The sequence below is a fragment of the Podarcis tiliguerta genome (genome assembly GCF_965153285.1).
Source record: "Podarcis tiliguerta genome assembly, chromosome: 1".
In the NCBI taxonomy this organism is placed as follows: domain Eukaryota; kingdom Metazoa; phylum Chordata; class Lepidosauria; order Squamata; family Lacertidae; genus Podarcis; species Podarcis tiliguerta.
Genome location: NC_139534.1, coordinates 28,768,049 through 28,786,071, shown reverse-complemented (window position 1 = coordinate 28,786,071; position 18,023 = coordinate 28,768,049). Strand labels below are relative to the sequence as shown.

At 43.9% G+C, this 18,023-nt stretch overlaps 1 protein-coding gene across 4 annotated transcripts in view; it reads right to left on the bottom strand.

The window, feature by feature from the left end:
- Positions 1 to 17,614, bottom strand: part of LOC310660336 (sodium channel protein type 1 subunit alpha) — a 107,762-nt gene extending 90,148 nt beyond the window's left edge. For all 4 annotated transcript variants that reach the window (XM_083404847.1, XM_083404849.1, XM_083404848.1 and 1 more), the window contains exon 1: positions 17,399 to 17,614. The gene's annotated coding sequence lies outside the window, so the exon portion shown is untranslated. The remainder of the gene's footprint in view (positions 1 to 17,398) is intronic.
- Between the last annotated feature and the right edge of the window lie 409 nt (positions 17,615 to 18,023).

Below are 18,023 nucleotides of genomic sequence, written 5' to 3'. Positions count from 1 at the left end.
GAAGAGTGGCTTTACAGAGCAACGCAGGGAAGCCCCCTTATGTGAGCTAACCAGGATCCAAGCCATTGGGAACAGTTTGCTAATTCGCATCCGCTTGTGGTTCCTACAGCTTCTAAAGAATGAAGACCACTGTAGTCACAGCATCTTCCTCTTTGGGGTATGTTTCTGCTGTCTTCAATATCCCTGTATAGATTTATGATACCAAACTGGACTGCGTAAAAATTAAAAATTCAAAGAAGCAAATGCCTTTAAACAGCAGGCCAAGTGTTATCAAGAAGTGCTTTAAAAAGAAGAGGCAACAATGTGCTCTGCTTGGAATGTGCTCTGCTACCATGCATTTTTAAATACCCTCAAATAGACTTTAGAGCAAGTCCGCCTATTACATTATTGATGTGATAATTCGAGTTATCACTTATAACCTGAATGTGCAAATGCCTTTCCATTAATCTTCCCGTTCACAAAGGGTCATTTCTCCTCATTGCATCAGGATAATGTGGAAGAAAATTGAGACCTGCAGAGTCAACCTGTACAGGTCTACTCAGAAGTAGGCCGCATTGTGTTATTCTCAGACAAGTTGTGTATAAGCAGCAATCCTATCCACACTAATTAGGGAGCAAGTCCTATTGTGACCAGTAGCATACCCTCCAACATTTCGCCAATGAAAATAGGGGCATCCTATTCAAAAACAAACAAACAAACAATAATAATTAATACCCTGTCCATATGACTGGGTTGCCATTCTGGGTGGCTTCCAACATATATAAAAACATAAAACTTTTAAAAACTTTCCCTAAACAGGGCTTCCTTCAGATGTCCTCTAAAGGTTGTATAGTTACTTATCTCCTTGGCTCGGGGGTCCCATAACTCCATACCCTCCAACATTTCTCCGATGAAAATAGGGGCGTCTTAAAGAAAAGCGGAACTTTCCGGGATCAAATAAAAAAACAGGATGGCTTCTGTAAATCTGAGATTGTCCCTGGAAAATAGGGACACTGCAGTAGGGCTTACTCGTGAGTAAGGATTGCGTTGCAAAACTCAAAAAGCGCATTGCCCAGGACTTGTTAGAAGTAACATCTGCACTAGTTGTTTTGACCACTGTAAAGTTGGAATCAGGCCTAAGTTTTCTCTTGCTTGTTTCTTGTTATTTTTATGTAAACTTTGTAAAAAAGAATTCTCAAAATAAACTTTGTATGCGTGGAAATGATTTTAGGTCCCATTCATGCTATCTGAGCTCAGTCTCACCATATTGAACCAATTCCGTTTTGATAGAGTGACCCACATCACACAAAAGGATATCTAAGGGTATTTATTACTTGCTAGTCTACCCCATATTTACCTTGGCTGGGAATCTATGTAGTAGTGAGGGCTTTTCAGCTCCTCTCGTAGTAAGTCAGACCAGTGGTCCCTCTATCTCAGGATTGCCTACAATGACTGGCCCATCTCTTCAGATTTCAGACATGGCCCTTTGAACTGAACCTGGAACCTTCTGTATGCAAATCACCCGCTTTACCACTGAGAGATAACTCTTCCTATGGCAATTCCTCAATGAAACTGAGGGGCACACTTCTGATGTAACCATGTTTTAGAGAGGTAGAAAATCTTGGAAGGCTAAGGAGAGGTTGTTGGAGAATCACAGCTAAAGGAAGGACAGGACAGAAAACTGGCCAAAACATTCTGAACAAATATGAGAGGTTTGGGCCTGAAAGATAGACCAGGAAAGAGTTGGCTCTATTCATTCTAGCAATTGAGATGGGTGATAGGTTGATGTTAACAGGGATTTGGAAGTACAGAAGGCATGGAAAGGTTGGCTGGATGGTAGGTTAACATCAGAGCTGTGAGGTGGTTGGCACAGCATGTAGCAACTCAGCCAGCAATTGGATGAACAGGTAACCAATCAAATAAAACAAGCAAACAAAAACCCTCTGAAAGTGAGGACTGTGGGCAAAGGGAACAAGCAGCAAGCAGAGATGCTGACTATCTAAATGATGAATGAAGTGACAGGGGATTGTCTGTAGGGACAAGGCTCTCCTGAGAAAGAGGAATGGGATGAAATCCAGTTGGCACCAGCAACCATGTATTCACAGGAGAATCACCAGTTACAGATCTGGAAGCCTTGAAAAGACTGGTCCATAGAGTAAATACCTTTAACTTTTGCAGGATTGCCAGAGTACTTAGTTCCACAGGATGTGTTTCAGGGTTGGTTAAAGGATCACATAGGTATCTTACCTTGCAAATAAAACCACAGAGCTAATCTAGCATTCAGTTTTCTCAAAATCCATTTTGACATGAAATACATTATCCAAAAAGCTCACTGCTAGATTGAAAGTAACGCAGGTGAAAATTGGTACCATCTAGGAAAGCTGGGCCCCTTCAATGTAATTGTCCATTCTGAATATACAATTTCCTCTCCCCTGTGCATGGTTTGATTCAATCTAAGTGATATTATTAAGGTGAGACCATAAAAGTTTAAGAAAAACCCTTAACACTGTTCCTAGCCAATGCTCCATAGTAAAAAAAAAAAAAAGTGACAGAGATCTCACTATAGAAAACACATCATTTATAGTTCAGCACTCTGGATAAAATATACACACACCATCTTAATACATGTTCAATTACACAACGTGCCTAGTCTGTCAACTAGCATTCTGCTTCTCATTCGCATCAAGGGAGCGTGATCAATGGACAGTTTACAGTGGATTGTACCCTACAGGTCCAAACATCTCTCTCCATCATTGAGCTGCAGGATGTAAGCCTGGCCTGTGCTTCTTTTTCCCCTGTGGTGAGATAGTGGCTTTTTATCTCACTGCAATGTCTAGTGCGACCGAGCAAATCAAACATCAAAATGAGACAGAGGGTTTCTTTGCCACCAATGCATACTCCCAGGAACATCTGGCATGGGTGAGAAAACTCTCCACGCAACCAGCAGTAGCCACAAGAAAAATGGACCAAGGGGGTAAGCTCCCATGCCAGCTGGTCCATACTGGGACTTGTGGGAAGTTCTGCACGCAATACAATGGTACAGTCGGTTACATAGCAATGAAGTCAGCCATAGTACTTGGAGGAGTGAAATGAAACTGATGCAGCCTGCTCAAGATCTGTGCATTAGAGAAGCAAGTGAAGGCCCATTACTTTTTCTAAAGGTCTGCAAGGGTTTTGTTTTTAAAATGGCACCAGTCTTTACAATGCCCTACTTTGGTCTGTTTTCTTTTACATGGTACCTAGCTGGTTGTTTCTGGAACTTACACATTTCAGGAGAAACAGCTCCCCTGCCAACTCTCAGAGGTGAGGGACTAAGAGCGTCAGATGATTCCACAGGGCTGTCATCACACCTGTGAAATCTGTGCCTTGGGACACAGATCAGGAATCATGACCTTAAAGGACCCACCTCAGAACTTCAGTCAAGGTATCCAGCCAAATATTAAAAGAAGCAAACAACCACCACAAGAACTCTCTTGCCAGGTGAAAGGGGTTGGGGGAAGGGGAGACCAAGCCATGCCTGATGAATCTGATCGAGCCTTAAGCACATACCTTGCACAAGAAGCCCCCGACAAATCCATCTTAGCATAGATGCTGAAAGGAGGACTTGTCGTTCACCTGGCAAGTCCCCTGCACTGTTTAATAACGCATTTTCGGATGATGGAAACAGAGCTGCGTCTGCAACACTGATCACCAGGGATGCTCTTTATCTTAACCAAAGGCTTGTCATCTCTCCACCTCATTAAACTAGTGATTCCCTCTAGGGAAGGGGGGGGAGGTTTGGAGGGAGGGGGAGAGAAAAACAACAAATAAACCTTGAAAAGACATTGGGCCTATGAAACAGAGCCTCTGTTGGAATAGGGTGAGGGAAGCTATTCACCCCTGCAGTGCTAAGACTCTGGAAACCCTCCTGCCTCGCTCCTTGACTTCAAGATAAGTCCAGAATATCCTTCACACCAAGGAACAACATGACCTCCAAAAAAAAGAAAAGGAGAGCATTCCTAAATGACGACTGGGAACATCTAGGCTGTGACAACAATTAGTAAATAACCAAAAGACCTGGCATGCACCCAGCAAAATGTAAGGTAAGTGAACCCCAGCTTGCAACAGAATGCTCCGCTGCAATAACGACCTCATTTCAGTCTCTACTAAGATTTTTTTTAAAAAAAGCAAATTCCCAACTGCATTGTCTTTTCTATGCCCGGAGTAAGCATTTCCATGCGACTGAAAAGGAAAAAAGCAGAACAGATGAAGTCTCTTAAACAACAAACCAGACTGCTGCCTTACCTGATCTTTAACAAGCGTTATAAATGTGTCGTACGAAAGGACCCCCCCCCCTTCCCCACCTTCCAAAAAAAGAAAAGAAAAGGGATCTAGGAATAACAGTTGTGATGAAATGCTACCTAAGCCAGCTCTTCTGCTTGCCGGTTCGGAAAAGATTCCCAAGTATTCAAAACTGCTGCATTTCCATTGTGATGGTGGGGGGTGAGAAAAAGGAGAGGGAGGGAGAGACCTCTGCAGTATCCTTTCTGCTTCAGCCTCGGCTTCCTGTTCTAAGGCTCACTCTATGGTACCTAATACAAATCAGCAAATAGCTTGGGAAAAAAGTGAGGGGGGGGGATGGAGGAGTGGGGGGGAAGGAGCCCATCATCTTTACAGGACAGCTCCATCTACTGGCAAAATGAATGAACCTGTACTCTGTTTATTTATTTATTAAATCTGAAAAGCCTCTTCAGCAGAACGGCATCTTTTTCTTTTTTTCTTTTAACCAAGGCTATGAATAGCCACTGTGGGCCACAATCCAGAACCATTTCAGAAGAGACGGACTAAAAAGAGGTTATTGTTATTATTACTATTTAAATGCTAACATTTCCAGAATCTTTGCTTTTGTATTTTCAGTTGTTTCCCTCTCCCGTTATTCGAAGGGTTACTTTTCCTCTTCTCGACGCCCAAAACATCTGCAAGCGAAATTAACTCTTTGGATGGTTTCAGAAAACTGCTAAAGGTTGCCGTGTGCCATAAGACTGACCCCTGCCCATCCCAAAACAGATTCCTCCCCCCCCCCTTCCTGTTGTGTTTAGTAGAGTGCCACTTCACTTCAGGGACAATGTACACATGCAGTAGAATCACAAAACGCTGCTTTTTCTGGACTGTTCCACATTACACTGCAGGTGTGAGGGGTGGGGGGAGAGATTCCATACTTGGAAAAAAACAAAACTCTTACACACTGAAAAGTAGGCTAGTCCAGAAACCTTCTCCCTGATATGATAGTCTGAATAACCAGGGAGATTTCTGGGAGCTATATGACACACAGCTATATGACAAGTCTGAATGGGACAGTGACTGTCCAGGAAAACCTGATTCGGCTACTCATATATAGTTCGGCTGTTACCAGCAGATTCAGGAGCAGCTCATGTGGTCGGGTGGAGCTGTCCTCTCAGCACCAGTTTCACTACAGTTTGCGTGGAAGGAGCTGGGGGTAGGACAGGGTAGCAGCAAGTTCAGAGCTGTGTGGGTGCACCAGTAACTGGAGGGTGGCTGCACAGCTCCACCTCACCCCATGGGCCTCTACTGAGTTTAATTATGCGACCAAAGGCAGGTAAAGTATCTATTTTTGCATTAATATCCCAACTTTCCTTCAAAAAGAGCTCAAACTGGTATACATGATTCTTCCCTCCACGACAACCCTGTGAGGTAGGTTGGGCTGAGAGTTGGTGATTGACCTTGGGCCTTCATGACTGAGTAGCAATGTGAAACCTGGTCTCCCTCACCACCCATTTCCACACAAATAGCGCCATGTAATGTGACTAACCATCGCTTGTCACATCTGTATGTATTTCAAAGCATTCTGATAGCTGCAACCTGCTGCTCCACAAATCGATGGTGTCTAAAGCATTTCCCCCCCTAGACACAGCTTAAAATGGACGGCACAGAATAATTAAACAGTGACAACGACGACAACAACAACAACAACAACAGGTAGTTTCATTTCCAGAACTTCTAGACACAATGTCAGACACAGAGTATCATTATGATCAGAAAAGTGTTAAGTTGCGAAAAGGCTGCCCTCTACTTCTGTATGCTTGTGAAAGAACCAGTCACAGAAACGTGACAGACTCTAAGCAAGTGTTTCTGAAAAACCAAAACTTTCATACATATTAGGGTAAAAATAACAAGAACACGAGCAAGCCTGGCGTGCTCTGGTCCATGGAGTCACGAAGAGTCGGACACGACTAAACAACTAAACAACAACAAACAAGAACACAAGGAAAGTCCCAAGCCTGGCCCAAGACGTTATGTTGTCCTGAGGTGAAGGGCAAAGATGGCACCCTCGGCTATGCCACATGCAGAATCCAACAGGAAGCTGAATCTTGCTTCAGTGCTAACACTCAGACAATACCCTCCATCACACCTGAGGGCACCAGCATAAAGCAATTTCAAACACTCTGAAAACAGTTTAAAACATTCAACCAGGAATTTCAGGTGTGCCAAGAACAGTATATTTCAGCCATCAAATGCCTGGGTAAAGAGGAATGTTTTTAGATCAAAGTCAAGAATGAGGGAGACAAATGCACCTCACCAGAGAGGACTGTCCACAAATGGAGAACTGCCCCTGAAAAGGCACTTCTGCCCTCCAGCCTCTCCCTACCATTCCCTGTCCCTCAATAGCTGCCGCCAAATGGTATGGTTGACCCTGGGAAGTTGTAAAGAAGGGATGGGGAGCTTAGGACCATCCAGGTGGTGCTGGACTTCAGGTCCCAGCAGCCATGTCCAGTGTGGCCAACAGGAATCATAGAAACTATAGTCCAGCAACATCTAGAGGGCCACAAATTCCACACTCATGTAAAGCAAGTAAAAGTTAAAAAACACACAACAAAACACAACAAAACAAAACACAATCTTGTGCATGTTATACAGAGGTAAGCCTCACTGTATTCAGAAGGCCTACCCCTAGGTAAGTGTGCATTAAGTTACAATGTTAGTCTCTCCTTCTCTCCAGCTGTTACCTCTTGTAGAAGGAAAAGGTTTCATGAGAATTGGGGTTCAAGCTTTGTTCCTGGCTGTCTCATCCCCTATAGATGACTAGGACAGTAAGGTAGTAGGGCCACAATCCCTTGCATTTATACTCTCGCTTATTCAAAGATGCAGGAACGGCTCAGCACACACACACACAGCAGCCTGAACATAGTAAGTGAGGGAGCCAGGATTGAGTTCACTTCCACATCCTGGGAAATCACCTGGTGCAGAGATTGAGTGAAATTAAGGCAATGGGACAAATCAATACGGAGACATGGCAAGTTGGGGCAACATAGCATCCATCAACTATAGAAAAAGAACTGGACTCATCAGATCTGATAATCTTGTGGTATCCAGTATAATGTTACAGCCGTTTGGCAGTTTCCTTTCATTGGGTGAATTGTGGGTTAATAGTTCATAATGGCCCGTTGATGTTTCCTCCATGGGAGCCAATTTTACAGAGATGGCCAACTGATGCCTGGCGATCTCTCTTGAGTGTTTTGAAGGAGTGACAGTGACTTCCCTGTCTATTGGGGATGTAAGGGGCCCATAAAAAGTGTATGTGCATGAGAGAGGCTGGTGGGTGCTGCCTGCAGTTTGGAATAAGAAGAGAGAGAAGCACAGAGAGCTGGCTAAAGGCATCTCTCTTCGGGACTCTTTCCGTGGGATCTGGTGTAGCAGATCAACTACCAATTAGGAGTGTCAGTTGTTTGCCTCCACTTGGTTCTCTCTTTGCACATTTGTAAATAAAGCAGATAATAAAGCAAAAAGTGGTATCAGACTCCAGGGCGCTCTCTCTCTCTCTCTCTCTCTCACTCTCTCTCTCTTCCCCAAAGGAAACACTGCCTAGGTAGCACTGCCACTTGGGACTTCTCCTAAGGGAAGTGTGGCACGTGCAGCAATATAAAATCACAAATGCCTGATGCTTGCTTTAATCAGTCTGACAAAGCTATGTCACAGACCCAAATGCTTTAAATGTGGGGGTTCTTAGAACTGAGTGATAAGTGCTTAGCACCCCATGAGATGAGTTAGACTATTAAGACAACTATGCAGCAGTTCTAGGTTAGGCAGAGAGCCCAAGCATAAAAATAAACTTCAGCACCCAAAATCTGTAGGACCCAATGGCCCCCGAGTTACCTATACACATGTACTGCAGACAGAGCTGAGCAGAGAGAGCCTGATTGGAAAAATGCAGTGATGGTGGTGATAGGGCAAGGAAAGCAGAGCAGACTATATCCAGCCTCTCTGAACAGCTAATAAGCACAATTCTTGCTCTACAGAGTGGGCTCCATGTTCACTGCCCTAGAAGCTGAATCAGGAAGGGAAACACATGATGCACAGCACTTTATTTAGCTTGGCATGCATTTTCCAGCTTTCGGTTCCACCTGCCTTAATGGAGACAGCCCCCACTACAGAGGGGAATCGTCAGCGAACCAGTTGCTGCTGTGAAGGCAGTAGTGTGGGGTTTCAGTGTGGTGTGGGTGCAGTGGCAGTGGTACTGAACTGGCTTTGCCACTGCACTTGCACCACACTGGCCCCCTCCCTCCTAGTAAGCACAGCAGCATGGCTGACAGCACCCATCCAGGCTGGCCACCCCTGCCAAGTGCTGATGCCAGTGGTCCAAATGTGGAAATCTGCATCCAGAGTTGCAGGCAGGGGTGGATGTTTCTCCCCGTTTCTCAATTGTCTCATCTTAAGTTCAGTTCTCCCCATTTCCATGTCAGTTTGTGGGCTAGTTTTTCTTCAAGACAGTCCACATGAAAAATTGTGCGAACTTTTGTGTACATTTCTCCTAATGTATGGATATTTGAATTTTGTCAAATAGGTGCATTTTTCTTAACAAGCTTTCTCTAATACAAAGCACAATATATCTGAATATTCTTTTCACTAACCTGCATATTTTCTGGTGCACTTTCCACAAATGTGCACTTTGGCTGGTTGCAACATACTTTGGTCGCTTACAAAATTCGGAGAAGTGTGGATTTTGAAGGACAGCTGCATTTTAGTTCACATCTTGGTTCAGGAAGTGCAGATTAGGTAAGATCACTTTCAAATGTGAACTGGATTAATTTCCTTCCCATCCCTACATGCAGCTAAGGACATCACCACTAACAGGTGATGGATGGTCTCAGTAAGTGCCTGGATTCAGCCCCATCACTCCCCCCCAAAGTGGACCAGCACCGTATCAGCTTTGAGTGGTATGCCATTGGTACACTCCCTCCACCAGTGTTGTGAACCTGCAGTAGATCAAAATGCCAGGGAACAATCTGAGCACAGAGCCCTGTTCATACATATTGTTTGCCCTTGTGTGAAATGAGTGGATTTTACTTCACACATCTCTTTGCCAGACAACATGAACTTATTTACTGTGTTACTTGCATTAAAAAAACAACAACAAAACTTACGAGAATTAGATTTAATACTTTATACTCTACTGTGGGCTACTGTGTTGACAGGGGAGTTAATTTCATCACTGCTGCTTTAAATTCTCCACTTTCTTTTCACATTATTTCTTCCCCTGGGGCTGAATGTTTAGTAATTCGGAAAAGCCTGAGCTTGGCAGCACTGGAGACTGAAGCCTTTTGTGTGGCAGGACAAGTGCAGTATGGCAAGGAACATGACAAGCTTTGGCTCTGATAGGGAATGACTGAAGGGGAGGAAGGAAAATATGGATCACCTTCTGTGTGCATTTACTCAGTGACCTTTGTGCTGAGGCTGCAAGTTAGGAGCCTGGTACTGAGGTCATTTTGCATGAGGAAAACCAGCATCTTATTTTGCTTGACTTGGGACACTCAGTTAATAATAATAATAATTAGTAATAATCTGCCCACATGGCCCCTGCACAACTAGAGGTCAAAAGTGGACTCTTCCACTGAGCAACCTGAATAGCCATTTGTGTGTATCCCTTATTGTGTGGACAATGTCATTATGCCATTTAGCCAGTAGGTGGCACTGAACTCAGGGTTATCTGGGTGGAGGTGGGAGCTGCTTCTTCTTGCTCTGTTCTTCTCAGAGAGAGAAATAAAGACAATAAATTTATTGTATAGCTTTCTGACTGTGTCATCTAAGCCTTCCACCACACTAATTCCTCTCATTTGTCAAAGTTCTGAACACAAACAGTAAAGCACGGCTAATTCCACTCAAGTCACAGAATCTAGAGAACTGGGAGGGACCTCAAAGGTCGTCCTATCCAACGCACAGCCAATTCAGGAAAGCCACCACTACAACATTCTTGAAGAGTGGCTTTCTGCCTCTGCTTAAAAATCACTTAAAAAAGAGAGTCTAACACCTTCTGAAGCATTCTGTCAAGCCACCCATATTATCAGGAACCTCTTGCTAATGTTTAATCAAAACCCAGACAGTCCTCACCAACTACACAATATTCCCCTGCTGGATCAGAACACCCCCCGTCTAGTCCAGCATCCCATTTCCAATATCTGGCCTTTGACAATGTATTCCACAAGTTAACCAGGCATTGTTGTAAGTGTGGGATGTGAAACACAAGAGCAGGCAAATACAACCTTCCTAGAGTGAACATGTTTACACATGGGGAGGAATGTTTGTCCAGCCAGCTGGTAAACTTCCTGTTTCCTTCTGGGCTGGGACAGACTTCCTCTGCATGTGACTTGAGGTGGGCATGGCCTCACCTGTGCAGGTAACAACAAAAGCACAGGGCAGGGCAGCCATCTCTCTCTTTTGACTACATGCATCGAAGAAGGAACATCTGCTTAGCCAAAGATGCTCTCTTGGCTCCAGCCAAGAAAGGACAAAGGAACTGTTTTCTTATGAGATAGTTTCTAGGTATATGTTACTTTTCTAAGCTAAGTCTGCCTTCTGGGATCCTATTGTGAACAGAATGATGTGTGAGTAAACCTTTTTATACTTTTATACTGTGTTGTGTCTTATCTTTTATGAGGGAATAAGGGGAAAATACCAGAACAGTTATTATAGAGGCTTTAGCGAGCCTGAGCAAACACATCCACTGCAAGTTTAAAAAGGGGGATGTTACTCTGCTAAATTGTGGAACTTGTTAACACAAGTTGGAAAAGGATACAATCAAACAATATATCCTCTCCTGCATCCCTGAACATTCCCACTGTAAGTGCCTGCTCCAGAATGGGGGTGGGAATGGGGAGGATGCTCTCAGTGGATGCCCTTGCCATGGTCACCACTTCCCATTTTCTTCATCTCTTCCTCTGAATCCAATCTGCCTCTGCTGCTCCGAAGGAGAGTGCAAAGAAGGGGAGGCTGCTCCTCATTGGTCCTCGTTGACCAGCTTTTGCTGGGCTAGCAGACCCACTGGAAAAATCAAACCAGGGCACATTTAACAGGTCTTGCAAGATCACAGTTATGGCATTCTGCATAAAGATGTGGGGGTTTTTTTGGGGGGGGATGCTTTGGGAGGTGTGGCCTCACTCAAAAGATAAACATATTTACCAAGAGCTGATTGACACAAGACTATTTCCCCATCTTCTAGCCCAGTATTACGAATTCTGACTGACAGCAGCTCTCCAAGGTCTCAGGCAAAAGCTTTTGTGAACTTTGTCACCACTTTGGCAGGAATTGGATCTGAATCCTTAGCTGTACAAGGTTCATATGCACCAAAAATTTAGGTGCCCTGACCATAAATATCTCAAAAACGTTTAGTACAGTGCAAAAATGTGCTAACAAACTGCTAAGCATAATTTACTATAGATTGACATGGGAGATTGTATATAAATTGACCAGCATGTTTTCTTCTATCAGCCAGTACCAAATCTGAGGCTGACCTTCCTCCCCTCAGAGTGTAGAGGTAGCCCTGATTGCTGGGAAAGGGGCTTTTCAGATGAGGAATTACACCCAAGCAGACAGTCAAGGCCTGCCCAAAATACTGGGCAGGTCAAGCAGGCCTCATCTTCCATCAAAACTCCTGACAAACATGCCAGCATCCCAGTATAGAGGTTGTTCCAATGCCTACCACACACACACACACACACCCTTTCTGAATCAATGAGGGGAGCTGCAAGATGCAACTTTTCCACGAGAATCAACCCAGCGTCATACATTTTGCCTACACCAAAAAGCAATTTTGTTTGTTTGTGCTGCAGTATGCAAGACAGGGAAACCTCTTTCCATCCAGCACAACGCATGAGTAATCAGGACAGTGGACTGCCTTGGTCCCATGAGCCCAAGCAAGAGAAGGAGTCCCAGCAGGCCACTTAACAGCTGTGACAGCATGTCTGTTTGATCGCTTACTGCCACCAAACACTGCCTGGTTCTGCATCGTTCTCAGGCTTCTGGGGCATTAATCCACTATGAAAATTTGTGTGCTATCACCATCTCTCTCTTTTTTTTATCCTACGCTTTCTCCAATTAGCTTAGGAGGGCACTCATTCTTTCCACCCCTCGTTTATGCTCTCAACAACCATGTGGAGTAGGTTAGCTTGAAATACAGTGACTAGTCTTGGGCTGATTGACATCAGGTGCTCTTTTAAAATGTGGAAATGGGGGGAGGGTTATTGGGTTGTTCTTGTTTTTGATATCGTGATTTTATATTGTGAACTGCCCCAAGAGCTATGGATATAGGGTGGTATACAAATTTAATAAATAATAAATAATAAGAACAGTCCAATGAGCTTTGTGGCTATGTAGGAGGAGACTCTTGAGAGTCCCATGGATTGCAAGAAGATCAAACCTCTCCATTCTTAAGGAAATCAGCCCTGAGTGCTCACTGGAAGGACAGATCCTGAAGCTCAGACTCCAGTACTTTGGCCACCTCATGAGAAGAGAAGACTCCCTGGAAAAGACCGTGATGATGGGAAAGATTGAGAGCACAAGGAGAAGGGGACGACAGAGGGTGAAATGGTTGGACAGTGTTCTCAAAGCTACAAACATGAGTCTGACCAAACTGCGGGAGGCAGTGGAAGACAGGAGTCCCTGGCGTGCTCTGGTCCATGGGGTCATGAAGAGTCGGACATGACTAAACAACAACAACAACAGGAACTAGAACTAAAAAATTAATAAATCACCATCAGTCTTCCTACTCCAGGGATGGGGAACCTGTGGCCCTCAATATGTTGTTGGACTCTAATTTCCACCAGCCCCAGTCAGTATGCCCAGTGATGAGGCTTGATGGGAATTGTAGCCCAGGAACATCTGAACAGCCACCATTTTCTTATCCTTGTCTTAGCCCAACATTCTATCAACTACACAAAACTGACAGTCATGTTTATGTCTCTCCCGCACAGTATTGCACCAATGTTACAGAGGTGGGCACAAATGCTCTGGAAGTTTTGGGCTTGTGGGGAGGGAAGTGGGATGGATTCATTTACTTTGACATTTGACGTTTGCATTGATTCCTCTTGAAACAGCACCTGAACAAAGCAAGCTGTTCTCACAGGAATCCCAGGCCTCCTGATACACCACGAAGTGGGGCACAGATACAGAAGAAATAAAATAACAGTTTGTTGCTTTCTTAAATTACTCCGATCTGTGCAAAAGACTACAGGGACGAATCCAGATGCTTAGATGAACCTACAGCAACAATGTCCAGACGGATCTATAAAAACAATGGCCTGGTCACAGAAAGAACTTGGGCCTGCATTTCCATTTGGTGTTGGCCTCATTCAGGCACCCAAGAAGGATGTGGAGAAGGGGAGGTTTGTAGGAGGCATGTGCACTGACCCTGGCCCCAGTGTTTTTGCCCTGCATGCACTGCTCCAACCTTTCTGCCACACTAAAAAAATAATGTGGCTCTTCTCAGGCTTTAATCTGGGTTTTGCCAGTGAGATTTGTCAAGGCCATTGCCAGACCACAAGGCCACCAACTTCACCCATGGCACTGCCAAGCACGTGGGAGCACTGATGTGCCAAAAAAGCGCATCTGTACACACATAGACATTGGTGCATCCTTACAATACACAATGAGTTTCTTCCCAAAGCTGAAATTGGGAAGGATGATCACCTACATGGTGATCCATGTGTACATACACTGCTCTGTGCATGGAACCAGGAACAGCACTGAATTAATATTGAAATTTGCTACTGCTAGGTACTTAAAAGGGCAGAAATATCAGGTGACTCCTGAACAAAGAAGCTAGAACACTTACGCAACAGTGAGTTGTTTCCTGAACCTCTCTGAAAAAGCAGTGCTCCTTTAGGAATGCCACACGTCCACTTATGAACATAACCCTGTGAGAACTCTGAAAAGAATGAAATGCTTGAAATTCTAATTGCACAGAAGATCTTAGAGAGCCACAAGAGATTAAGATAGGTCCTCTTGGATCAGACCAAAGGCCCATGTTGCCCAGCATCCTGTTCTTACAGGGGCCAACCAAATTGCTGTGGGGAAACTCACAAGCTGGACATGAGGGCAACAGCATTCTCTGTGTTTGCATTCCCCAGGAACTGGTATTCAGAGGCGCACTGCCTCCAACAGGAAGTAGTACGGAGCCATCATGGCTAGTAGCCTTTGATAAACCACTTTGAAGTTTTATTTCTGTAAACCACCTGGAGGTTTTATTACATGGGATAAAGAATGAGTGAACAAGGAGACAGTTGAATCCTCATAAGCAAGGGTGGGGAACCTGTGGCACCCCTAGATGTTGCCGCACTCCAGCTTCCATCAGCCCCATCCAGCATGGCCAGTGGTCAGGGGAGATGGGAGTTTTACTCCATCAAATCTGTGTGTGTGTGTGGGGGGGGGGGTATCAGGTCCTGTACCCTTGTTCAAAATGGCCTAGACTCTATGCACTTTAATTGGCTTGCAGTGGTCACCATAAGGGATTGCTTGTTAGCTTTTGGCTCTTTGGGGAACCAAGAAAGGCCTGACATCTAAAACAGCATAACAGAACTTTTTTTAAAAAAACCAAAACCAAAACATAATTTTATTCATTCATTCATTCATTCATTCATTCATTCCCCGCCCATCCGGCTGGGTTTTCCCAGCCACTCTGGGCAGCTTAAAAAAGAATATTATTATTATTATTTAAAAAGCGATAAAACATCAAACATTAAAAACTTCCCTAAACACGGCTGCCTTCAGATGTCTTCTAAAAGTCAGATAGTTGTTTATTTCATTGACATCTCATGGGAGGGCGTTCCACAGGGCGGGCACCACTACCAAGAAGGTCCTCTACTTCTTTGAATCCTATATTTAATAAAGATCAGCTGGCTACAATTCTTTGGCTTAGCAAATTGACTTTGATGGTTGTGTTATATATTAAACTTGCTATCCCAGGCATACGCATTTAGGAGAAAGTTCCATGGGAACCAATGAAACTTATTCTATGCATGTATAGGAATTTACATCACACTGTTGTACTGGTGTAAATGAATCAGCTTAATTGGCAAGAGGTATGAAACCTATATCCATAACTTCCTGCTGTATATACACAAATACACACACACACACACAGTCCTCTCAGTTACCAATAGAGAACAAGATACTGTCTCCTTCACTGCTGAGAGTGGCAAAAAATATGAAGATGAAGAGAGGGAGGGGGAGGGGAAAATATACCCAAACCCAAGCAAAGCCTAACACTATAATCCTATGAACACACTAACCCTACAAAATCCAATGAGACATACTTCTCTGTAAACATATATAGGATTGGGCTGTAATATACGTTGAACAGGGAACTAAAAATACACCAGATTAATAGCACAAGTACTTCTATTTTATCCAAAAGCCTGTGTTGCTTACAGCCAATATAATATCTTTTAAATATAACTTTCAGAACTAGCACAATGAAGCTACCCTTTTATACATTGCACAACAGTATTTCCCAAAGGATATAATGACAGATATCTAAGATTAGAATGGAAGTTCTTTTCCCTTAACATTTGTTATTGGTTGTATTCCCTACCCCCTCCTTTGTGTTATGACTATCACACAAGTATCTGGATATCCCAACAGAAAGTATTTTCATTTTTTTTAAAAAAAAGATAAATGGTAATCAGGCAACTTACCCCCTCCACTGATAGATGTGAAAGGATAGCAATGATGAAAATGACTTCATTGTGGATATTGAAAAGAAACAGCAATGATTTACTATTTTCATAAAAAAAGTGATATAAATGATATGAACAAGTGAGATCTCACTGTTACAAGCCAGAACACCCCTTTAATATCTTCATATAGGCTAAAAAGAAGCCTAGTCGTTCTGCAAGATAAAGCAGTATGAACGCAGCCAATCTTTCTAGAACCCAGATGCAAGCTAGCAGAATTTAATGAGTCAGTGTGCTGACTGAAGAAATTCTCCTTCCCCCCACTCCAGGATGTGTAACCGTAGCTAGCTTAAAAATAATAATAATTAAGCAGCATACTTGAGCTATGGTTGCACAGAAGTTTTACAGATGAGCAGTTCTTTTAAGGGACTTCTGCCCTGCTTCTTGTTTTATATATGGCCTGATTGAACAGTGCTTTGTTGCTGTCCATGGTACTGAACAATGCCTCCGAGCTTCAGGGTACAGTCCAATGTATCATGCAGCCTCATTAAGTGGTAACACTCCAGCAAAATGAGTCTGTTTGCTTGAAATTCTGTCCACAAGGCGACTGCATCAATATTGTGCTCTTCACTACCCAAGGCCTGCTCTGCTGCAATCCAATACTGAGATTCTCCCCCCTCAAAAACAACAACCCAAATCCATCATTGGTAATAGAATCCTATTCAGGGATCAATATCCCCCCCCCGGACTCTTGGAATAGACTTTAGCATATTATTTGAACCCTTTTGGCTACACAAATCCTTCGACTGCAAACACCATCAAAGGTACTCTCTCTGGATATCTGCAGAGCAGTCACTGGGTACAGTCTTGTCCGCAGTACACACACCCCTGTGTGTATATTGTGGGGATATAAATACACAGAGGTAGGAAATGACTGCTAGCCAAGTATCTTTTCTTGATTATTACCATGAATTAATACTACAAAGAAAGAAACACACACACACACAGGCACAAGCTCAAATGCAGACACAAAGCAGCTGCCTTATGAAAGAAGAAAGCACGTTTTTACACATTTGGAGTCCCAGGCAATGCAAAGATCCACAAACTGCAGTAAATCTGCCACGCTGAATAGCCATTCCCAACAATATTCTCCCGCAACACCTCGAAGGAAATGGATTTTCTTTCATAGCTTAATCAGTCAAATCAACAGTAATTCCCCCATGGAGAGAGATGTTTGTTAAGCAAGCCCTGATGTATTATTTATTTGTTTGCAGGGTGTTTCAAAGCTGGAAAAGGACTAGCAAGAAACACACAATGCTTTTTCAAGCAAAGAAACAGACCACAAATTTCCTTTCTTAGCAATTTCTCCTCTGCGTCCCAGTGCATTGCTGATAGTCATTGGTATTGGAGGGTAGGGGGTGGGGTTGAGAATCCCTCAGCATAGTTACCAGTAAATCATGCATTAAAAAAAAAATTACCCAAGTAGATGCAGCAAAAGGTCATAATCCAACTTCCATGCCCCCATGAAGCATTAAGCTGAAGCAGGAAACCCACTAGCTTGTTCAGGCCAGTAGACTCTCTCCTACACTTGACCTAGACTGCCTTACATAATGTGGAACCAGCGCCGTATCCTGAATGTCATCCCTGGCAGGAGTAGCAAGTGCTGGCAGCAGGCGGGCTGGTAGTTTGCATGAAGATCACGGAGCTTCTCTCTCCCTCTCTCCCTCTTTCTCTCTCCCCACCCCCCCTGAAAACTGGGCTGCTCAAAGAGAAGAGGGACGATTAGCTCAGAAAAGCTGGTGTCATTCTTCCCCTGGAACGAATGACTGGGATAGACGAGAGCCTTAGCGAGGCAAGGCAGACAGCAAAAGCTGCATTTGTCCTTACAGCCAGCCTCACACATTCCCTGTCGTATTGTCTCGAGGACTGCATAGCTGCAGCTCATGTGAGCCAGAGAGAGGCAAGTGAGGAAAGGATATGATGCTTGCCTGTGTTTTCTCAGTGTGGTGAGTAGAAGGCAGAGACAGAGGAACGGAAGGTCAGAATCTTAAATGCTTTCGTTCAGTAAATCGAGCTCAGTGTGCATGTCGCCGTTGTGTCACT